Genomic DNA, 25,493 nt, shown 5'->3' with positions numbered 1-25,493 from the left:
ACGCCAACCATTCATACTGTCACACATGACAATTGTACAAAACAAGTGTGTGTGCACACATTTGCGTCGTGCAAAAACGCGGCCTGCTAATGCGGTCAATGTCACCGTCTCCTGTGCGCTCCTCGGAATCTGGCCGCGAGAGATATTGACGCATTGGCGCTATTTCTCTGGGGACGTTTTTGTCGGAAAAAAAGCTGACCTACGAGTCCTACAATCAATCCTTTAAATTTACCACCCGCGGCACTAATCCTTGTGTTGAACTTCAGGGTCTATTCACATCTAAAACTTTTATGTTCGAACTTATTTCTGTCTGTGCTGCGGTTTTTTTTTTCTTCCATATTCATATATTTCTGAAATCTTTGGTTTTCGTATATTCCTGAATGAAAGCACTTTCGTCCGGCCCTAGAAGATTGAACCGCTTTCTAAGAACAAAGGGGGAGAAGCTATGGTTCTATAGAATGCAAAGAATGGACAAAGTGATAGACAAGTATTTTTTCTTTGTAGACTCTTTTCTGAGACACACAGAACGGGCATTGCCTTAACATTGCGCTATATCAACAACAGATGGTGACGTCGTCACCGTACACGACGCGTCAACGAATTAAGATGTTGGGAAACATTTTTTAAATATATTTCACAGATTTGCAGGGGAGGTTTCCCTGCAGACGTCAAAGGGCCGGAAAGCTGTGCATTCGATAAAATTACTCTGAGCTTTCCTTCGATGAGCTTTTTCCTGATAGTTGTTTAGCGGTGAGCTGTCTTTATTACGGTCATGGACGTCACAATATTGTTTCAAATTATGTGAGGGACGTCCACATAACCACCAAATAGATCGGTGCCCAAATGCCTTTCAAGAATAGACCAGATTTAGGAAAAAGTAAACTTTTCCGAGATGCGCACCGTAGCACCGTGAAGAAATCTCCAACTGCGAACATTCCCGGTACCCATATGCTCCACTCTCATTTCTCCTACTCTCTCCGATGTCAGTAAACAATTGGTCGGAAGGAGTCGCTCCCTTTTTATTCTTATTTTTTTTATTAAAGGCATATTCAATCAATCAAAAACCACCAATGTTCCGATCCGATAAACCCCACAATTTTGTTCTGTCTGTGGAGCCGCGGGTACATCACACATTTTGCGGTGTTCGCTCAACTGTGCGCTCTCGTGTCGCGCGCTCAACTGGTCATGCGCTCTAGTGACATGCGCTCAACTGGTCATACGCTCTAGTGACATGCGCTCTACTGTCAAGCGCGCTACTGTCGCAGCGCCTTTGTGTCGCGCGCTCTAACGTCAGCACTCTAGTGTCGCGCGCTCTAAAGCCGGTCTCCCAGATCAATGTAGGGTGTTTATCAAATAAAAAAAAAATAAAAATACATGGCGAGGTTTGTTTATCATATGCCCTTTCAGCCTATAACCCAGCGGACTGCAACAAAACAAGGTATGTACGTACCAACCAAGCATTCACGGAACTCTTCGCTTGCAGTTCTTCCCTCTTCTCTTTTGATAATTTTGCATCGGAAAATGCTAGCAAAGCAGAAACTACAGAAAGAAATGCAAGCATCGCTTCTGTAAAGTCCTTTCCTCAAAGATGCATCCAAGGAACGGAGAGGCTTATATCAGCCCTGGATATGCTGACATTTAGAAAAGGTCATTTGATAATTTTGAATCGATGAACAAGGACCTAACAGTTAGGCGGCATAAGGGGCTAATGCGTAGTAGCAAAAAAAAAAAAGAAAAAGAATTGTATGTTGTAAATTTTTTCAAGAGTTATACTAAAAACATTTTCCCACAAAACGCAGTGGTCACTCTCGAGCCTGCCCCGTTTGTTCCCTCATCAAACCTAGAAAAGAATTGAGCGAAACGCACGGTTTTCTACAACGAACAATTCTTATTGTCGAACTTCGTAGCCACGTGCGTGACCCTCCATTAGAGGTCATTTACAGAACATTTTATGTGCGATGACTTAGAAGCATTAAGAAAACGTTAGTATTAGGTTTCTTTTTTAGCGAAACTGCGGCTGCTATTCTAACATTTCCGGCAAAGTGACTTTCAAGTTCAGATTTTGTATGATAACCAATAAACTAGGAAGGGTCGTGAACAGCTTACGCCTGATTTGCATGGTGCGAGTTTGCTTTCAGTTTCGCGGTTCCGTCCAACTGGGGATCCCAAGCAAAATCTCATCAGATGATTCGAGATTTTGATTGACAGCTTTTTTGCATTTTTTAACCCTTCGAAACAGTAAAGTAAATCAGGTCTATGGCGGTTCTAGCTATAGCTAATATACTTTCGTTTTTGTTCGCCTGATTATTAATTTTTACAATGCGATGCTCCTATACGCGCCGTACGACAACCGACACATGTAGCTCTAATCTTTGGGCCAACATTTTGTTCTGATGCGAAAGCATTAACTCTCCCATGGAGAGGAACCGGTGGCGTCTGTAACCGAAAACAAAACGTGAAAGAAATTCCCAACGAAACATCTCCTAGATAGCTATTGGCTTGGACGCATCATAGTTCCAAGGAATGCCACCCCTCAGAGAAGCCGTCTTCCTGGCGCTATCTGACGCCTGCTCTTGGAGCAGTTGGCGTTGCGAACGCTTGCACCATCTCTTGTCGCCCGTGCCAAACGGCGCCCGAGTGTTTGAAGACCGGCGGCTTCGCTGCGTTCCCATTGGAGCTAAGCCTTTATCTTTCTTTACTTTTTTCTCAGGTAAGTTCGCTCTTTTCAAATTTTATAGAAAAAGGGCACCACCTATGGGCAACGCTGCACAAAATTGTGGCGCGATAGGTTAAGAAACCGATTTTCGCGGTCGATTTAATGAGCCTGGCCGCTATTTGAGACACCCTGTATATCGTCGGCGGCCGCAACCACGGCAGTTGCGGAACGTGGCCGTCCACGCCAGTACACCCCAGATGAACTAAGGGAGCGCAAAAATGATATTCATGTTTTCGCATTCACAACTCATGAGAGGTGCTTAGGTGTCCTCGGTTTTTATTTCCTGACAATTAGGGACCATAAATTCCATGAAAGCCAAGGTATAACCAAAATGAAAAGAATACTGAATCGAAACTTCTCACGTTCGTATGATCAACTCTATCTGCTAATGACAATTGCATACTCTTATTTCAAACAGATGGATGTACTTTTCGTTCTATATGTTCGATTCTGGCGACCGCTTCAATATCAGCCATCGAAGATCGCGGTGCATCTGGGTGTATTCATCTTGCCAGTTACTTGCCCATGACGTCATCCGCCTTCCTAGGGCCAAGCATACCGTAGTTATGAACGTTTGGCGCTTGGCGTCAACGCGTTACTACCTCGCTTAGGTAGAGTGCCCTTGGACTGTAACATATCACCAGGAGTTAGCGGAACCGGCAGCGCTATGACAACACGTAGTCCGTTGACTCCACAGCACGGTGTAAGATACACCCTTTAGGTGAGGACACGGCGGGGCTGAACGCGCGGCGCGAGGAATCAGATAGTGTTCGTTTGACGGGCTTCCGAAAGGCTGCATTATTCCGCGGCCACCGTGCCCGCGGCTGACAGTGTCGCCGGCGGCCAAACGGCGAAACTGCGTGAGAGCGAAAAATTACACCATCTTCCTGAGGGGAACCATGGGGTGATGCGGAGCATCGCGGATCGTTATTAACTGTGTTTATTTACGGTGTTTATTAACGGTGTTAGTAACGTTGTTGAACTTCATGGTCCCGAACCTCAGGTTCTGCTGCTCGACGTTCTCGAACCGCCGCTGCTTCACGTTGTCGTAGTTCAGCATCCGCCGCTCGACGTTGACGAATGGACGCCGCTTCTCGTTGCCGTAGTTCAGGGTCTGCCGCTCGCTTCAAGCGTTTGCGATCAGCGTCGCGTGCCCTTCGCTGCGCAGCTTTGTCTTCAGTGGACGTAGCGTTGCTGTTTGTTTGTGGGGTGGTGCTGACGCTTGCTTGCGCCAACCCACTAACTGACGGGACTGTTGCTTCCATCACACTTTATCGGAACAACGGAGGGAAGTGGAGTTAACAGCGGTGAACTGAACGCGCGCAGTTTGGTTTTGCTCTTTATGTTTATACAGCCTTGATGGAGATGCGCCTCAACGGGTAATCGGTCTCTTAGCTGTAGATGAAAAATTTAGCCAGTGCAGTACAACCGCTAACCTGGGGTTTTTAACGTGTATCACGTACGCAGTAGTGATCACACGAACGCGTGCCCGTACGAAACTCATCCAGATCGAAACGGGCGGGGGCGGCGGGGATCGAACCCAGGAGGTTCCCAGCGCAAGCTTTCGCTCCACGCTCCGAGCTGAGACGCGTTAACCCACTCGGCCACTTCCTCCCCAAGAACGCGCGCAGCGCGCTACCGCTGCTTATATTCACACTTGAAGGAGAGTATAGAGAAGGAGAGATGCGCATGCGCGCGCGGTGTGAGTAGAAGCGAACGCACGCGAAGTGAGGTGCACGCAGCTGGTAGAGAGAAAGAGCGGAGAGAGTAACGCGCAGCTGTTGGAGAGAGGGAAGGAGGAGAGTTGCGCATTTGTAGTGTGAGTGCGGACTACGACGCCGCGGGACATAGACCCGAGCAAGAGATGCTCCGCATCTAAAAAAGATATCTCGTTGCCATGACACCCCGGTACACCGTGGTCTTTATGCACGAGCGAGAACCTCACTGGAGCTCTGCGCGTGTGGAGCATGAGGCGGCACGAGCCGTCTTTGTCCCCACCCACGGGTCGACGAGTCATCTGCCGGCACCACTTGAAACCATAGTGAGAGAAAGAAAGAGAGAGAGTGAAAAGCAAACTTTATCTGCGCTGCGCGATGAGCGCGCTGTCCTCACCTGAAGATTATTATCTTACACCGTGCTCCACAGCGACTTGGCCGATATGCCGACATCGACACCGTCGGTTTCGGGCGCGAGCTGGTTGCTCCTTGAACGTAATGACATCGTCCCGAGGCGGCTAAGGTACCTTTGTTATCTCGCACGAGGTGAGATGTTGGTAGATTTCCTACTTCATGTTGTTTTAGGCGATAGCAGAAGAATGTGTAACATTGGTAAGACAAGGCAATTGCTACTTACCTGATTTCCCCCCGACTGATCATAACGACCAGACTCGGCGAGGGCACCAGCTTCGCGGATAAATAAATATCGATTTGAAGGCGCCATACAAGTTGGAATTCTTCATTTATTAAAGAGAGCGGGGAAGGAGGCCGAGTCCGGTGAGGCAGCGCGGCGGTGGCATCACTCGAGTATTTCACGCAGCGTATCGCATCGATGGTGGTGTGACTGCTGTATTGTCACGCCATCGCGAAGAAAAGCATACACCCCGACGAGATTGCGACATTCCTTGTCACAAGGGCGAACACTAAACGAACGAAGGGAAGACATCGGCGCAAAGGAAGCTTGCGCTGGCCTCCACGGGATGCGATTTTACAGCGGAGCTCTTGAGGGCTAGGTTCCCCAGGATCGCTCCGGTATGTCGACCCAAACCTACCTGGACGGCTACCGCCATCTATAAGTGAGAGCGGCAGGCACACAACCAGTTTGTTTTCCGCCGTCGCTCATAGATGGCGGCAACCTTTCCAACTATCATATGAGAAGGGATAGTTGGGCGCGTTGGTGGGAAATCATCGTAGGATAGGGTGACCACCCGTCCCGCGACTCGCGGGACTGTCCCACATTGAGGGCTCGTGTCCCGTGTCCCGCAAGAAATTCCCAAATCTTCAAAATGTCCCGCATATTATACTGTCGTATAATTCACTCTGCAGCTCATGGTGCTGCCGAACAACGGGGCACGGGGACGCGCGGAGGTCGCTGGTAATCGTGTGGGTGAATTGCAGTTGTACGGCATTTTCTATCCAATTACTGCGGGAAGCGGCAGTCGTTCTTACAGGAGAAGCGACGGGCATGCTCCCTTGGTGGCAAAATATTGTAAGAAAAATTGCTCGCCAAAAGTTTAAATATAAAATATTGTAATTATTTTCCCATCGCTGTGTCAATGCGAAAGTGTTGCTGTGGAGTTTGTTTATATTTTTTTAATGCAGACACACACTCAAGGCAGAAACCTGCAACTTACGGCGGTCGAAAAAGAACATAATGTTACTACTGTTGCATAAAAGACGGCCACAGTCGCGAAGGTGACTCAAGCGTCGAACTTCATCACTTCCCCAGTTTCCCTTCGAGATCTTGGGAAGCGACACGGCGACAGTAGTGGATTACTGCAGTGCGACGCAACAAGTAAGTGAATTTTACAGAAACTGTTGGGGGGGGGGGGGGGGGGAGTGAACGAAAATCTACGTACAGGCTTGGAAAGTGGTCGGACGAACTCATTTTGCAGACTACTCGGCAAAATAACATATTTATACAAGTTGTATAACGAGTCGCTTTGACAGCCACATAGGGAAATACGATAGGAACAATCGGGCCGATTGTTGCTTCGCTGTGACGTCGAGAATCGGGCGATCCGGTCTTTAAGCGAAAGGCCCGTCGGCCCGTTCCGGCACTACTAATGCCGTTCGGCACGCGTGGTCGCACCAAAACCTTCCAAACCTGCGAGTTTTCAAAAAGTGGATTTTCGTTGTACAAAGTTTTGTTTGTTTCAGCAACCAAATTGAATGCTAAGTCTGGTAACAAAAGTGACGGCGTGCAGAAAGCAGAATGCTAAAGTTTTTGCTTAGAAAAATCTCGTGCGAAGCGTAAATATCCTTCTTACGCGTACACTTTGTTGCCTGTCGCCATTTTACACCAGGCTTTGCAATGTGCGTACGGTTCTGTAGCATGCAAAGTTCGGTTATAATTACCGAAATTTTATTCTAGTGTGTGTGGGCGTCGGGAGGAGAGGACGGCGAGCGAGGGGCAAGCGGGGGCCAGCCGGCGAGGAAAGAGGAAGAGCGTGCTGCACGAGGCTGGGGCCGGGCAGGAACGATAGAGCCGTTCTGGATGGTCTGGTCCATGGCGATTCCCGGGAGCATTCCACCAGCGAAGTTCGGATCAGGACCGGCGGAAGCGGCGAACCCTGATCATACTGGCTTAGTCCACGACGATCCCGGAGTGGTTACGCAGCGAGATTCTGGCTGTGATAGCCCGGAAGAGCTAGCCTACGCAGCACTGGCGTGGGAAGTGCGATCCGCAGGCCTGGACACGGGCTCCGACTGTGAGCTCTGAACGACGGGCGACAACTAGGGTCGGCGGGTCCGGACTGCCGGCTCTCGAAACTGGGAAACCGGGATGTACAATAAACCCATTCGCTGCCTTCTCGTTGTGTTGTGTCACTTCCTACAGACGAGTGAAGCACAGACCGATCGGGCGGCCACAAGTAGTGAAGACAACTCAAACTGGTGTCCAATTGTCGACTCTAGAATATTCTCTCAACACTTGGACCTATCAAGGCTCCCGATGGCCTTAAAAAACCGCATAAAAGAACCAGGGACATGGCACGCAGGTGCACACGGGGACTGCTGAAATCGGGGTCGCCGCCGTTCGCAACGGCCCGGCGGGCAAACTGGCCGCCCCATTAAAGGGGCGATGCAACGATTTTTGTATTTTGCGCAAATACCGCTTAGGACGGATCCCTGACGTTAATGACCTGTGAAATACCCGTTCGTTTTTCACCACACGCAATCCAAGTCGCAGAAAAAAATAAAGAAAAACGAGCAGAGTTCACCCCCTCAACTCGCAGCCAGAACAAGCGGCCACGTGATCTGGAACCGATTATATGCCGCCAATGTTGATCATAGCCATGCGCTGGAGTTGGCAAGGCACAGGACACGCGCTGAGTTCCAGACATTGTTATGGTTCGGCTGTTGTCGTCATTGCAGCGATTGGACACGGGACACTACCCGAATGCTTCTCGAGCTATCGATTATCACGAGCCCAAATCGAGTGACGACGCCATGCTCGGGTCCAATCTATGAACCGCATTCAAATATCGTCACTGGGAGGTACTGCTACCGCCCAGCTACGTCATCAGGTTTTGCGAAGGAGAGATTGAAAAAAAAAAAAAAAAACCTCGGTTTTGTCTTCGAAATTACAGCGCAACAAAGGAGTTTCTTGGTCAGTGGTGTTGCGTGCGAGTATCCTTGAGTCCCACTAGTGCCAGTAAGCACGTGTAAAGGGAAAAACATTCCAATTGAATATCATTGCACCACCCCTTTAACAGAGACGCCTCCGCTTGTGGCGCTGAATGCAGTACTCTCGTGGCGCTCAGCCCACCAGATGATTTTAATGCTCTCGTGGCGCCGCCTGGGCATTGCCGGCTGCCTATAAACGTGTGTATTTTAAATTTTGTGAGGTGCTGATTTTCCTCTTTGCATCAATGAAGCTAGTGCCGAATCGTCTTTCTATTCGGAATCATGAACAACAAAGTAACCGCGGCTTTGCACATGTAGAGATAGGCTCGTAACTGATGTAGCCCAAACGAAACTGAAGAAATCGCTGAGCGTACTCCGGCGTCGCAAGTTTCGATTTAGAATTTAGTGATCGCGTTCATTTTAATGTGTTCTCAAGTAGTGCCTTTGAAATAAGGGCACCCAACTCGTGCAAACATATGTGATCTAACACGATCTGAACCCTAGTTCAGATCGTGTTAGAAAAAAAATTACTTGGTGAATTGCCGCGTTGAAAACGGCACTACGTCTCCTTGTCAACCGGTGTTAGGGAAAAATTAAGTGTTTTCATCAGCTAAAAAACAAAAACACACATGGGAATGTTGCTGCTCAAACTCTCTCATATGTTCTGTTCATGCTATTAGTCCGCACAAAACTAAAAGGGAGAATATTATTTTATCATTTAAAAAACCTTGTACGACTCGTCATATTGCCGCCCGCAGGGTCGATAAAGAAACGCTTGGTCACGGACTTCTAGAGGATTCGCGTTCATTCTCACACCAGACGTAATTTTCCTCCTGCTCTTGTTCTCGAAAGTGCCAGTTCATCCTCGCCCCGAGCGCGCGACGCTCGAACTTTCTTTGCCAAACTTTCGAGATAGTGACGCACGGTACCTAAGCAGCTGCCTGCGACCTTGTCGAGTCAGTCTCGCTCGCGCTCTCTGTTTCGCCGCCTGCTTTTCTGCTGCCTCGACGCTCTTTCGTTACTTATTTTTGGTTGGCACGAGTTCGCCAATTAAACCTTTATCCTTCAGTTCACTGTTCGGCTTCTCGTCACCTTCATTCGTGACAATATGCGCCATACCCTTGATCAGTAAAAGAGCTCCGAGCGCTCTAAAAGACTATGCTTTATTTAAACAACAAAACTTTTGACACGGAGAACAGTCAGAAGCCTTCAATTCTGTAGAATTTCTTAATTGTTGTAGATAATGCTGTGTGCATGCAGTTTTGAGTTTTTATTGTACTGTTTACTTGTGCAGTACATATATGATTTGATATGCTCTATTTTTCATGCCTCTTGATGTCCTTGTGTCCTGTCAAAATGTGTTGCACTTAGCTGTGAGTTCGATCATCGCGTTTCACACTTGCCCTAAAAGCTGCCATCTACAATATTTCTGTCATAACATGCCAATACTCCGCAAAAAAAAAAAAGTGTCGTCGGCCCTGTTTTATGTTTGCAAATTGACCGGCATCCGTGCAAACTTTGTTCTATGGCTGTATGTTTGTGACTCTTTTTGATTGAATTATACCATGCAGAGATCCAATAAACAGTCCCCTACGTGAAAAAATGCTTTCTTGTCTGAATGTGATCGCCCGGAAATAGTGTCCTGTGACGGGCGCTTCAAATAAAGCAATATGCAACGTGAGAACGCGAGGAACAGGGAAACCAAAATACCACGGGGGCCGCCATCTTTGAAAGCAAAACAGAAGCATAAAAAGTGGTTTAGTTCGCGATATGTGGTGAGGGGCGCTGCATGCAAAAAATACTCTCAACACCATGTCCTCCGATTATCACACGCTTATTTTACAGTGCGCAAACTGTATATGATAAACTGTGTACAGAACCACGTTGACTGCCGGTTGGCACCCGGCATCGGAGAACAGGACCGAACTCAGCACAGAAGGCACCCAGGCACCCGGCAGCCAAGCCTGCCTGTCTTGGACGCAGTTTCCGCGACTTCCATAACGTCATCAACGTCGACATATCTACTGTGGACATATCGTTCCGCGTGGTCCACATGGTTCCGTGTGAGTTCCGCAAACCGGAGATGGCCATCTTAACCCAGCGTACCCAGCGCTGCTGGCCCTGCTCCGGAACTTCGCTGTTTCTAGCGGCTTCGTTTGCTCATTTGATAAAATTAGTGGCGAAAACGTCAATGCAACCGAAATGTTCTACACGTTGGGGCTGGAAGACGGAATTGGAGGCGGCCTTCGCTGCCGCTGAAGCTCAATCAACTCAACAACATTTATAAAACAACGTGCGCGACGTGCTAGAAAAACGAAACCGAAAGATGATAAGTCGGGAGGGCGGAAGCTTTCTCCCGTCTGCCTGGAGAAGAAGAACGTCTCGTTCCTCCAATCTTGTCGTGTCCGCTCAGAAGCGCGTCAGTAGGAGGGAGGAAAATGCGCCGTTGCTACCTTTTCCCCCATTTTGTCTTAGAGTGTAGCTCTCTTTCAATGGCGCAGTCCACTTCACCTAGGTAAGTGTCACTTAAAACGGGGGCTACGCCTGAACCAATACACACACCGAACTTTTGCCGATAGCACGCTTCCCGCCATCCGACTACCATTGACTGGAGATAGAATAAAAACAATTCCGAAAAGCTTTCCAGGGATACTACACTAGAACTACTGAAAGCCAGCTCTATTAGTCTCAATGCACCCTTTCCCTTATTCCAGCAGTCTGTCGTGCGGTAAGGAGTAAAAAAGATCTACGTCTATTCTGCAAGCGTCCCTCATCTCCGGTCTCCCTGCCTGGAGGTACTCCACAAGCTCCAAAGAAGTGAAAACCCTAAAAGGGTCCTTGATATTCAATGATGACAACTGTTTTTGTAGGTAGGAGGCCCATTTCCTTTGCCACAATCCCTTTTCCGTGACAGTGGCTCGAAAAATGCACCCTTCTTTATGCGTTTTGGCGCTGAGAAACACTTGCAGATGTAAAGTCTCCGCCTTTACTACTCTCCCCGCCAGCTGGTTTAAGGCTAGTGATCACAAAGTCATTTTGCTCTGCATCGAATTTTTTTCAGATCCAAACTGACCGGTCTACAATTTTTGTCAATGGCCCCGTTTGCCTTATCATTGAACATGCCGTTTGGTAACACAACAAATTCTCCCTCTTTGCCTAATAACATGACGTGTAGTTCATTACCTACCAGAAAATTCGCCGAAGTGGTAATTGGACAAACATGTCCTTCTTGGTGGTTGAAGGACGTCCACACAATCAGAGACGCGCCTTGGCCTGTACCCTTCCACTGCCTTTTCCGCTACGTTCTTGGCCAGTGTAACCAACACGGGAGGGCTTAGTACCGGCTCGAAGCAGAACTTGGGACCCAGCTCTAACGGCTTGCCAATTTCTGGAGGAATCTCGGCAGCTATCAATGTTGTGTATCCGCCCGTCAACGGATTCATCCGGTCTTTCTTCTTTAAAGTTGCGGCAGGATTTGCTGCCACAGGAACTCCGTGGCGTCCCTTGCTCTCTTTCTCATTTCACGGTAGAACCTCCCTCCGTTGATGGTCAGGGCTTTCCTTTGCAGAGGCACAGGCTAGTCTCAGTCAGTCTCGGAGGAACCTACCCTGGTGCCACTGTTCAGGTATTAAAACACGACACACCCTTTTTGCGTGTCCTTCCGATGGAGCTAGCAGGCCGAAAGTTCCTTTCAATTTCACAGGATACGTACCACGTCGAATGTGCCAAGAAGAAACCCTTGCACTACACACAGGCTGGGCTATTAGGTTAACGAGGACGCAAGGATTACAAAAAGGAACACAAGAGCTGACAAGAAAAGGGCCCGATGCAAAATAAATAAACTGTCTAGCGTTGTCTTGCAAGGAGCTGGAATTCCTGAAGTTGAAAATGAGGTTCCAGCGCGTGCCGTAGTCAGCTACCATGGGTGAAAGGTGCGAGTGCGATTGTGTGGAGCAACGTGTGTTTTTGTTTCTCATTTTCTTTGAGTAAAGAAGCTTTAGTTGCGACTCAGCGCTTTGTCCTGTCCGGTTTGTCTCTTTCTTTTTGTAATTTTTGCGCTGTTTTACTCCAATAAGTAGAGGCTTTGTCAGTTTAGAGGAGGCTACGGATAAAAACATCCTTGTTGCACTGAATAAGCCAGCGCGTGCCGCGCTCGCGCACTCAATGCGTGAAAAATGCGGTAAAATGGCGTCTAAGCATTAGCGATGACTACACGCTCGAGCTGTGTCGCACCGGAATGCACGCATTTAAAAAAAAAAACATAAAAAAAAACAACAACAAAAAAAACGATCGGACGGAAATATGACTTATGGTATATTCGGCCGGTCACTTTTGAGCGCTCCAATCATCCGAGTCGGAGCTACCAGATCCCGAAGTGCCTCCGCATCGGAGCATGAGAATCGGCGCGCCCAGCCGAACGCTCCTAGACTTTTCAGAGCGGCAAGCCGAGCGGATAGAGGGTGGCCTGCGTCACTAGAGGACGGCGCAAGCCGCCCTCTAGCGTCAAACAACTCGGCAAACTTCGCTTCGTAAACACGGCCCTCGTCGTCGTCGTCCGAGCGGCTGGTGTTGTCCCTGTCTGCTAGCTTCGCCAGCCGCACTGACAGTGCCACCCTTAACATTAAACACGTCTTCGTTTCAACAATATTTCACCTCAATTCGGGGAGCACAACACAACGGTGACGGCGTCGAGACTGACAGCTGTTTTTCGCAGCCCTCTTTCTGCGGAGTAGCTGCGTTCTCTCCGTCCGCTTCCGACACAAAAGCAAAATGGCGGAATGGCTGAAGTCACGTGACCGGTCGGCAGCCAGATCTCTCGCGAGCTCCCACTTCCAAGTCAGAGCGCCTCAAACCGCTCCGATTCGGAGGACGGCGAGAGTCGGAGCTTCGAGAGCGCTCCGAAAGAACCACCCGAATATACTTGGAGCGCCTGGCATCGACCAGGCGAATGCACACCGGCTTTTCAGAGCGCTCCAAGAGGCTGAAAAGCGACCAGCCGAATATACCATTAGATGACACCACTCAAGCAAAAGCACTCTAGGCACTCTAAACGGTCTATTGAGCTCAGTTTCATTTGTTACGACACATCGTTTCTCAGCGGCAGACGGGCCACACCAACGTTTTTAAATTCTTTTTAGACCCTAATCTAAAAACATAGGGCCGCATCAACATTTCGAACGAGCGCCAGAACTTCGCGGCGAAGCCACTGAGGGAGCAGCAGCAAGCTCGACTGACTAAAGCCACAGGGCTGGTTACGGCTCGCCAAGTCTAGGGACATTTACTTTATTTCACAAAACAAAAATATCAAGTAGTACAGAAATTGTTCTCACTGCTTGACCGATCCACTATAGGAACTATTCACTGGCGGCCATAGTTGTGCGCGACTGCTCAGCGCGTGCTGATGGCGATCTTGCCCGGTTCTTTCGCAACGTGCACTCCACACTATCACGATTGCCGGTCTTAGCAGCCTATCAATGTGGGCTCGTTCAGAGCATGCGCTCTAGACATCACTCACAAATATGGCGCCCAGTGAATGCTCCTCAAATCAAATATTAGTGCACCATATTCTAACTTTTTTTGTTTTACTCAACTTGTATGTAATTTTACTGTCATCTTGTCACTCCACCAGCGTTTTATTGTCAAAAGAGCACCTAGAAACGATAAAAAAACGCCAAAGCCATTGGAACTGTGAAGTGCCACCGTCAATGCATGCAGGTGCAAAGGAGCCATAAATAAAAAATGTTTGAAGATGCAATATGGTTCAGATATATAATTGTATCGTAATGCTAACTCATAAATTTTAAGTAAAGCAATACAAAACCTATGTTCCCAAAAATAAGATCTCAACCAAGGACTGCCAGAGCAAAAAAAGAAAAAAAAGAAGCAATTAATCCTGAATCACAATGACAAATCTTTTTTGTTTACTTTATGATTTTTTATTATTGCGGTGGCTGTCTATCTCACGAGGACTTCGCATTCACGGGACTCGACGCTAGAGACCTGGCGATCTTCTGCCTTCGGAGCAGCTTGTAGTAGTGGAACATCTGGTACAACAGGAGCGCCTTGACCACGGTGAACACGAGCGCCAAGATTATCCTGAAGCCGAGGTAGCTGTCAGGCATCCAGTCCGACGCTCTTTTCGCGAGGGTGACAAAATCGTATTTGTTGACGCCTGAATTGGCGTAGCTGTCGAACGTAAGTCTATGGTCGGTGAGCCGAATGACGAAGATGCCGACGGTGACTGGCAGGGCGATGGCGGTCGAGACCATGTTCCAGGCCAGGAAGATCTGGAAGGGCGCCAAGACGAAGCTGCTGATGCCGAAGTACAGGACGATGTCCGAAAAGCAGTTGAAGCAGCCCTCGGTCCCCTTTAGGAAGTAGAGCGAGAGCAGAAAGTGCCTCGGCTGGTCCCTGTCTTCCCTTATGGGTATGGCGCTGACAAGTACCACTTCGAGGACGGCGACGGTGTTCAAGGCCAGTAGCACCATGGCGATATAGCGTATCTTTGACGCCGAGAGCTCCATGGCGATGACGAATTATGGCGGATGGAATCTTCGTCAAACAATTTCAACGCGTGCAGGCGAGCTGTTCTTCGTCTTCGTCGGCCCACGAACGCCAACCACCGATCAGTGACGGCGACGTCCTCAATAACGGACACAATCTGCCCGTTTCCATCCAAGACGATCCTAAGAAATATTACAAAATTATAAATGACCACATATGTGACCTATTCAAAGCACTCTTCTACTCTCTAGCCGTGCCTAACAGAACGTCTTCGACCGAGCAGAGGCCACACATCTCTTCCGTCAACGTGCAGGAAGAGCACGTATAGGAAAATTACTCAACCGCTGGAAGAAACGTGATAGAAACCGGTAACGTATGCGGCGTTGCCAAAGATATTAGCCATATCCTCAATACTGCCAGAAGTTCGAAAAAGAAAGAAAAGATCTGGCATCACAGCTAAAAAAGACATGAAAAACGACGACGAAGGAGTACTCAAGACGTTCCAGCGATCTCATCTCGATATATATTCTTGAATTGCGAATCCCTCCATATAAGTTTGTGTAATGTAGTCCACTCGAGGCGTCCGGTGCGTCATGCACGGAGGATCAAGGGTTTATTGGTACATGTACGTTACGTACGTGCTCTAGGTTGAGCAGTCATAATCGAATGGGGGCACGCGGAAGGAGGCCTGGCTCGCGCAGCTGCCGGCGCTCGCGTGCACCGTGCCGCCACAGACCACTACACGACACACCTCCCCCATAAATGTAGTCTCGAAGATACCCCGGACGACGATGTTCGCGTTGAGGGCGTCCTGATGGAGCAGCGCCAGGATCAGGAAGATAGGAGGTCGATGTGGATTGACCTGCCTGGTGTTGCTCGGTTCCTTGGTCAGCAGTCGGCGCAGCTGGTAGACGAACGTCCGGGTCTAGATTCGGGCTTGACGTTGCGGAGTTTGTATCAGGAATCTGGACTTCGCAACTCTGGCTTGGACAGTCACTTGGCATGCTGCAATGTCGCGTACGGATATGATCTATGTGTCGCCGCCACACCCGACCGTCTAAAAGTGGCACTTGATACAAAAGTGGGCCCAAACGGCAAAAGATCACACCTGGCAACCAGCGGTTCCCGCTAGTGCCAAAATTAATTGCAAAAACTTGACTTCCGGGTTCCAATTGGCGAGCGGCTTGCCAATTGTTGGCCTCAAAGGCTTCTTCCTGGTGCCGGGTTAGTGCCGCCTGCTGATCTGGATGTAGGTGATATAGGGCCGGCCGAATTTGTCGTCCAAAAAGAAGCTCTGCGGGGCTCCTTCCAGTGGAAGTACTGGGAAGGATATGTTGGTCGAAAAGAAACCTGGCAAGACGGGTTGACCAGTCGCCGCGAATGATTTTCTTCAGTGATTTTTTGGTCTCTTGAACCATCCTTTCGGCTTGCCCGTTCGATGAGGGATGGTAGGGTGCCGCAAGGACTTGGCGGATTCTTTAAAGAGTTTCTTTCTACGAAGAGACTCTTTAAAATCCCCTGAAGTGAAAGCAGTACCGTTGTCCGACACCAAAACATCAGGCAATCCATGCGTAGCGAACAGCGTACGTAGAGCTGCGATCACGGTCGAAGCTGACATGAACTTGACTCGTTGAACTTCCAACCACATATAGTGCGAATCTACTACGATAAAGAAAAACTCCCCCTGGAAGGGGCCCGCGAGATCAACGTATAGCCTCGACCATGGTCTTGTTGTGAATTCCCATGGGTAAATGGGTGCGCGGGCTGGCGCGTTTCGTGACTCCTAGCACGGAAACCAGTAACGCACTCGGCGCTCTATGTCTTGGTCAAGTCCCGGCCACCATACATAGCCCCTTGAAAGGCCCTTCATCCTCACCACGCCAGGGTGACCACTGTGAAGCAGGTCCAGAACTTCTTTTCGAAGAAGCGGTGGTACAATAACACGGCTGCCCCCTGTTGTAAACAGACAGTTCGTCACGGCGATCGTAGTATGGCTTGAAAACTTCGGAAGGTTTCTCAGATGGCCAGACATGCAGAATCCAACGCAGTACGAGGGCGAGAACGCGATCCTTCCTTGTTAGGAAAGCTATCTTCTTTGAGTCGACAGGCACCTCGGGGGTTGACTCGATGAGCAAAACGTCATGAAGGGGAGGTACCTCGAAGTCCTGAACCTTCTGTGGAAGGCGGCTGAAAAGGTCCGCATTTCCCATCTGCCGCCAGGTCGGTAAATGAGCTCGTAGTCGTACTTCGCCAACATCAGGCTCCAGCGCAAAAGGCGTGGTGACAAGACCTGGGGAATCGGGTTGCTGTGGTGCAGCAACCCCAGAAGGGGCTTGTGGTCCGTAAAAATCATGAATTGCCGTCTGTACAAAAATTGATGAAACTTGTTCACTCCCGCTATGACAGCCAAGGCCTCACGATCCGTCTGTGAGTAGTTTCTTTCTGCTTATGTCATTGTCCTTGACCCGAAAGCTACTGGAGATTCTTGACCCGACGGTGAGACATGGCTCATAACGAATCCTAACCCATACGAAGAAGCATCACAGGCCAATACCGAGGGAAGGGCGACATCATAATGTGCCAGAACCGCGGACGACTGTAAGAGAGCTTTGGCTTGTCTGAAAGCTGTCGCATCTTCCCTTCCCCATTTCCATGCAGCACCGTTGTCCAGCAACCGATGAAGAGGCTCCAAAACATGAGCGGCCTCTTTCAGAAACCGACCATAGAAATTTAAGAGGCCAAGGAAGGACTGCAATTGCTGTTTGTCTTCCGGTTCGGGAGCGGTCTTGATGGCCAGAACTTTGTCTTCCGTAAGATGGATGCCTTCCCTGTCAACTTGGTACCCCAGGAACGTCACTTGAGGCACTCCGAACTTGCACTTGCCCTTGTTCAGGCGGAGACCGTCGTCACTGATCCTCTTCAGCACGGCCCGGTGGCGGGCTTCGTGTTCTGTACTGTTTCTACCAATGTCGTCGAGGAACACCAGAACACCATCAAGTCCGGCGAGCAATTCTTCCATGTAGCCTTGGAAGATCGCTACGGCTGTAGCAACGCCGAACTGTAGACGTGTGACCCGGAAAAGTCCTCGATGAGTGTTGACCGCTTGGAGATCTGCTGTATCCTTGTTTATTTATTTATTTATTTATTTAATTTACCTCAAAGCGCCCTTTCGGGCATTTTATGAGGGGGGAGTACAAGGTTTTCGACAAAAATATTGAAACGATACATATCACCTACTTCCTTCTGGTGGTATGCCTGTTCCAAGTCTAGCTGGGAGAACTTCTGACAGCCAGACAGTTTGGCAAACAGCTGAACAGCCGTAGGCAATGGGTATGTTTCCCACCGGAGGGCACGGTTTTCCGTACACTTGTAATCGCCGCATAGGCGGATGTTCCCATTCTTCTTGAGAATGGGCACGACGGGGTTGCCCAGGAAGAGTGACGAACAGGCTCAAATATTCCTTGTTCCACCAGTTTATCGATGGCCTCGTCGACCTTTGGCAGCAGCGGAAGTGGCACCTGGCAGCAGTCTTGTACACGTTACTAAAAAAAAGTAATCGATTACAATTACTATTACTCTTGGCTAAAAAGTATTCGATTAGATTACTTTATTACTCGACGGCAAAAGTAATTGGACATTACTTAAAGAAGTAATCGTTACTTTTACGATTACTTTATTGTGTGAAGACACATCTTTAGCGCTCATAACAATGAACTACTGCCAACCTATATTTCACATTTGCACAAGTATTGAAGAAGAAAAACTGGCTCCCTCTTCAGTGGTCGTTGCACTTTCACAATGCGGACACAAGCATAGAATTCGTTTGAAGACGTTTTATGATTTGGGCGTTCGCCAGTAAGTGTGTGTGTGTGTGTTGGGGGGGGGGGGGGGGAGCGGAGGGGGTTCTAGATCTTGTTAAGCTTGAGCAACAGTTGTCGCTCAAAGTTTGCGTCGCTCATTTTATTATTCACATGTGGATGAGCTCGCATGTTATACAAAAGAGCAGCAGCTACAGGATTTGAAACGGATCATGTGTAGTATCCATTAGCGGAAGAGATTGCCCCGACCACTTCTCAACTCGAAACATTGTTTGTCACAAAGACCACGTAAGGGAAATGGGGAAATATTTCACCTGCATTTGTTATATTTTGCATCCGCTTTAGGCATTCTTCGGTCCTGGTTCTCCTACGGGCTGCGAGTAGGTACCCTAAGCAGGATTTTTTTACTTCTTTATTTCTGTGTGTGTGTACGTGAGGGGGCTAGTTTGAACGAAGGAATTACAAAGCTACATTCTGCTTCCTCAAACTTCGCCTTGAATGTCCCTTGTCACGCACTGTGGCTTTCCTGGGGCTTCCCACTCCCAGTCCCAGCTCGAAAAAAAAAAAAAAAAACGGACATTTTACAGAACCTGTACATAGAAAGAGATTGACCTCGTTTCCTACAGCTCCGCAAAAATCTTTTTTTCCGTTCGAAAAAAAGAATTTATTTTTGTCATTTCATAAAAAAAAAAAAGGCGTGTGCCGGGCGGGGGGGAAGGGGGGGGGGGACAAATTGTAACGGTTACAAGTAATTTTATTACTTCAAAAAGTAATCAAATTACTCTTGTGATTACTGCCTAATAAAACTAATCAACTGATTACAAAATTACTCCAAAAAGTAATCGATTACAAGTAATTTGATTACTTGTAATGCGTACGGTACAAGTCTGCCTGGCAGGCCTTAAAAAACTTAAGACTCACGGCGGGGTCGATATCTACACGAACCGGCGGCCCCTTGCTTCTCCCGAGTACTGCTTGGAACAGCTCAGAAAATTCGTCCGTCACATTATGGACTGTGGCTGCCTGAACATGCTGCAACGAGGCGTCGACATGGTTGAGATCCTCCAGGGAAATGCCCAAGGACCGGAACCAGTCGCGCCCTAAGACTCTGACGCCAAATCCCTTCACAACCAGAAGCTCCAATTCCACGCTTTTGCCCTTGAAGGAAACGTCCGCTGTTGCGCTTCCGAGAATCCGAAGACTCTGCCGTGTATACGAGCGCAGCTGGAAGGTGCACGGCCTGAGGCAGCTTTTGGAAATGCGGAGCTGGCGCATCACACGCGGGTTGACAACCGTAAAAGCCGACCCGGAGTCAACTTCCATCCGCAGATTGCAGCCGTTGATTACCACATCACAAAAATACGGGGGGCTCCACGGCGAAGACACAGTAGTCTCTCTTCAATGGGTCCACCGTCTCCAGCCTGTTATTGCGGATTGCTGACCGTCGACGTTCGGCTCTCTCCTTTTGGCGGCACGCAGCGACAATGTGGCCCTTATTACAGAAATGGGACACCGCCCCAACGAAGCGGCACTTTTCTGCGTTATGCGCTTCATTGCAACGCCAGCATGTACCTGGCGAACCTGGCTTCAGGCTACCCTCCATGGTTTTAGCTGTGCAGCTGGATTCGGTAGGCGGAGAGCTTGACGCGTGCGGTGCGGTGCTTCCACGCGGCGACCTTGACGTTGCGTCGATCCCCGCGCGATAGGTTTCTGATACCGCCGTAGGCTCCGGTTTAGCAGAGGTACGGATTTTGATGGTCTGGAATTCGGCTAGCTTCGCTGCCTTCGCCATGTCTAGGGTCTTGCGCAGTGTTAGGTTCGGCTCGGCGAGTAGACGTCGCTGCAACGCGTCGTCTTGAACGCCGCAAACTACGCGGTCACGAAGCATGTCGTCGAGCATCTCACCGAACTCGCAGTGCTCGAACGAACGTCGGAGATCTGCTAAGAAGTCTGCCACTGACTCCCCAGAACGCTGGCCGCGCTTGAAAAACTGGAATCGCGCGAAGGTTACCGGCGGCAGGGGAGTGAAGTGCTCATGAAGCTTGAGTATGATGTCCTTGTATGGTGTTTCGACTGGAGCTCTTGGCGAACAGAGAGAGCGCAAGATGGCATATGTGGCCGAGCCACAGACGCAACAGCTCCTTTCTTCTCTGGCGTGGTGATATCGTTCGCCACGAAGTAAAATTCCAGGCGCTCGATATAGCGTGGCCAGGACGCAGGGTCATTTGGCGTAAACTCTTCGAAGGGTGCATACGCAGTCATATTTGCTGTGGTGAAGCACTGTAGTTGCCGAGACCTCACGTTTAACTCGTCGCCAGTGTAATGTAGTCCACTCCAGGCGTCCGGTGCGTCAGGCACGGTAACGGTGGGCACGGTGGACCAAGGGCTTATTGGTACATGTACGTTGCGTACGTGCTCTAGGTTGACCAGTCATAACCGAATGGGGGCACGCGGAAGGAGGCCTGGCTCGCGCAGCAGGCGGCGCTCGCGTGCACCGTGCCACCACAGACTAGTACACAACAGTTTGAGAATTTCTAAAGCAAGAAGGGGCATTTGCGCTCCCGGTCCAAACACCACGGACTCTGAAGCCGCTCGCAGTGCAACAAGACCATCAGAACGACCACGCAGCTCCAGTCTCACCGGAAGACGTCAACGACCATTAATACTCGACGGACCCAAGCACCTAAAGGAACAAACTACCTGATCCTGGCACCAACAGTGCTCATAACTACTAGTTATGAGGTAGCTTGTTCCTTTAGGTGCTTGGGTCCGTCGAGTATGAATAGTCGTTGACTTGTTCCGGGAGTGATGTCAGCTAGTTATTAACTAGCTGACATCACTCCAGCACAGCATGAGCCAGAAGGCAATGTCGAAGCTATGAAAGATTCCTCAAAACATCTACGACGAAGACTCAGCAATCTTTACACGGAAGCGCAAGTGTCAACACGAAAACAACGGTACTGCACATGAAACTGGTCTTATGACAGCTCCGCTTCATCAGACAGGTTTGACTGTCATTTTTGTACAAGCAAATTCAGCAATTTCTTTGACAAAGATAAGCAGCCTGAAGCCCTTTTAGGCATTAGAGGTGACGCGCGACGCCTACGCTACAAGAACCTTGCGCAAGGTTACTTTACCCTGTCAAGTGGACGATAGAGCTTACGAACCCGGTCCGCGTTCAGCAGCTTTCTGTGTCATAAGGGCGTAAATCAGGAGATCAGATGCACACCACTGCAAAATAAAATGAGCGCTGAACAGACACCAATTTTACATGCTCGCAGATTTGGCAGATTCACTATTCTTAAAGTACAGTTCGCATCCAGACAGCTGGCACAGTACGCCCTAATTTTATGTTTCCGCTCCTAAATCTTCCCGTTCGAAGGGCGTCCCTTGCGGTGTGCGAACTGTGGTCGCTATGGTCACAAAACTGTTGCCTGCTTCTGAGAAAAAAACGTGCAGACAGTGTGGCGGAAAACACGACCGGAATAGCTGAGAATCAAGCTAGTCGAAAATGCGTCAGCTGTGGCAGCTGCCATGATTCCCCAGTTCACAATCATGGCTACAACCACAGTTTCCAATAATACACAAACTGATGTCCCACATGATGCCTCTCAGCAGTCTCAAGAACCACAAATGCTGAACTCTGATGACTTTTATAAGCTCAGACCAATTTCTAGCGAAAAAGAAAAACAAAGTGGCTCGGGACAGTCACGCCTCATTATTAAAAAGCGCACATACTCGTTGAAAGAAACAAATCCACGGTCTAACGTCTGCATTAAATGACGATGTTAATAATTCAAACTCTCCACCATCTAATAGCAAAGAAGTGTAAAAAGAAACATCTCCCAAAAAGCATTCACAAGCACGTAGCGATACTGAAGCGAAAAAAGCAGATACCCCTGAGCCAACATATGCTAAAGACGGCGAGTCCTTTTGAAGCTCGACACTCCTATTTGTGATTGCCATGATAAACAGTTTCCTTAATAGTCAGAAGTAAAAATGGGCGACAAAAGTAAAGAAAAGTCTCGATTTTATTACTTCTTTGCTTTTTGCCTGGATAAAGTAGAATTTTTTGAAGACACCTTGAATGATACAACAGTATTTCAGTGGAACGCCAAAGGCCTTCGAGCAAAACTTAGATGTTAGTCAACTATTCTGGAAGTATCGCTTTCCCATAATTTCCGAAGTTAGTATTAACGACGAAACGAACATTAAACTTTCCAGCTACTCGTTCATCCCATCTAAGAGAACGTCTTGAAGCAGTACACTTTTATTTGTAATACGAAAAAATCTCACTTGCACCGAATGTCATGTGACTGACTCCAAATGACAGAACTGAATACGTTTGTGCTATAAAAATCAGATCGGGTAATTTTACTGTCATTTCTGCGCGCATATACAAACGAAGACACCATTTCATTCTCGGCGACTCGAAACTATATTGTACACAGCGCACCGTCTCCGCATATATGCATGTGGTGACTTCAACGCCCATCCTGAATTCTGGGGTAGTTCACGTGACTATAAAAGTGGGCGAGCAATTAATGACATTGCAGGGAGCCTACGTTTGATCCTGATGGAACATGGTGCTCCAACTTTCTACAGTGGACGAACTGTGAGTAGTGTTATAGACCTGACATTTGTTTCAGCAGACTACGTAAAATGTGTTGCGTGGTCAACTGACCTCGAAGCAAGAGGGAGTGACAACATCCCCGTCCTGACATTTGTACGTGGCTTTGATAGTGATAGGAGTCCACGCACAGTTCCAGTCACCGATTGGGGCAAGTTTTCAGAACTTTCAGAAAACCTAATTACATCCGCAACGAGCACTAAAGAGTTAGTACCTTTCATCTTGTGGCACAAGCCTCGAGAAAGATGCACTTGCTTTTTAATCCCACATACATTGATGTGGAATATAAGAGGCTACGACCAATTGGAAGGCGAGCATAGCGAAAAGATAGGCGCATGAAAAGGCGTGCTGATGTTTAAAATGCACGTAAAGCGCGAGAAAAAAAAAGGGCGCGCAAGCATTTAAGCCCTTTTAGTTAGCGTCGATGGAGAGAACTTTGCTCATCGCTGGCAGTGCATGATTAAGGCATTTCTGGGCCTTGTGGATTCGTAGATTCAGTGGAGTTAAAGTTCCCTTGCTGGCTGATGATATATTAGGGAGTTTTAGGGAACCGTTTTTGCACATCCGATACGGTATACGATGGGCCCTCCGGTACGAACTGCGCATGTGCGAGTCTCTCTGCGGTAGCACATACTCAGTTCGTACCGGAGGGTTTCATCGTACCGTACTGGAGGTGCAAAAACGGTTCCCTAAAACTCCCTATAATGACCCCAGTGACAACGTTGGCGGTGCAGGTAACGACGATGGTGCCAATTTGTGTATTTTACCATCATGCGAAGTCTAGATATTTTTATTTTGTCATTTCTTCGTACCTTTTCTAGATTCGTAGATTCAATGGAGTTAAAGTTCCCTTGCTGGCTGATGATATATAAGGGAGTTTTAGGGAACCGTTTTTGCACATCCGATACGGTATACGATGGGCCCTCCGGTACGAACTGCGCATGTGCGAGTCTCTCTGCGGTAGCACATACTCAGTTCGTACCGGAGGGTTTCATCGTACCGTACTGGAGGTGCAAAAACAGTTCCCTAAAACTCCCTATAATGACCACGGTGACAACGTTGGCGGTGCAGGTAACGACGATGGTGCCAATTTGTGTATTTTACCATCATGCGAAGTCTAGATATTTTTATTTTGTCATTTCTTCGTACCTTTTCTAGATTCGTAGATTCAGTGGAGTTAAAGTTCCCTTGCTGGCTGATGATATATTAGGGAGTTTTAGGGAACCGTTTTTGCACATCCGATACGGTATACGATGGGCCCTCCGGTACGAACTGCGCATGTGCGAGTCTCTCTGCGGTAGCACATACTCAGTTCGTACCGGAGGGTTTCATCGTACCGTACTGGAGGTGCAAAAACAGTTCCCTAAAACTCCCTATAATGACCACGGTGACAACGTTGGCGGTGCAGGTAACAACGATGGTGCCAATTTGTGTATTTTACCATCCTGCGAAGTCTAGATATTTTTATTTTGTCATTTCTTCGTACCTTTTCTAGATTCGTAGATTCAGTGGAGTTAAAGTTCCCTTGCTGGCTGATGATATATTAGGGAGTTTTAGGGAACCGTTTTTGCACATCCGATACGGTATACGATGGGCCCTCCGGTACGAACTGCGCATGTGCGAGTCTCTCTGCGGTAGCACATACTCAGTTCGTACCGGAGGGTTTCATCGTACCGTACTGGAGGTGCAAAAACGGTTCCCTAAAACTCCCTATAATGACCACGGTGACAACGTTGGCGATGTAGGTAACGACGATGGTGCCAATTTGTGTATTTTACCATCATGCGAAGTCTAGATATTTTTATTTTGTCATTTCTTCGTACCTTTTCTAGATTCGTAGATTCAGTGGAGTTAAAGTTCCCTTGCTGGCTGATGATATATTAGGGAGTTTTAGGGAACCGTTTTTGCACATCCGATACGGTATACGATGGGCCCTCCGGTACGAACTGCGCATGTGCGAGTCTCTCTGCGGTAGCACATACTCAGTTCGTACCGGAGGGTTTCATCGTACCGTACTGGGGGTGCAAAACGGTTCCCTAAAACTCCCTATAATGACCACAGTGACAACGTTGGCGGTGCAGGTAACGACGATGGTGCCAATTTGTGTATTTTACCATCATGCGAAGTCCAGATATTTTTATTTTGTCATTTCTTCGTACCTTTTCTAGATTCGTAGATTCAATGGAGTTAAAGTTCCCTTGCTGGCTGATGATATATAAGGGAGTTTTAGGGAACCGTTTTTGCACATCCGATACGGTATACGATGGGCCCTCCGGTACGAACTGCGCATGTGCGAGTCTCTCTGCGGTAGCACATACTCAGTTCGTACCGGAGGGTTTCATCGTACCGTACTGGAGGTGCAAAAACAGTTCCCTAAAACTCCCTATAATGACCACGGTGACAACGTTGGCGGTGCAGGTAACGACGATGGTGCCAATTTGTGTATTTTACCATCATGCGAAGTCTAGATATTTTTATTTTGT

The 25,493-nt window shown here is 48.4% G+C and overlaps 1 pseudogene; it reads right to left on the bottom strand.

The window, feature by feature from the left end:
* Positions 1–1,561, bottom strand: part of LOC120836987 — a 41,495-nt pseudogene extending 39,934 nt beyond the window's left edge.
* Positions 1,562–25,493: the final 23,932 nt, after the last annotated feature.

Source organism: Ixodes scapularis, unplaced genomic scaffold, assembly GCF_016920785.2.
Source record: "Ixodes scapularis isolate PalLabHiFi unplaced genomic scaffold, ASM1692078v2 PGA_scaffold5__190_contigs__length_132052651, whole genome shotgun sequence".
Lineage (NCBI taxonomy): Eukaryota > Metazoa > Arthropoda > Arachnida > Ixodida > Ixodidae > Ixodes > Ixodes scapularis.
The sequence above is the reverse complement of the archived record's forward strand: the minus strand, read 5'-3'. Positions and strand labels throughout refer to the sequence as shown.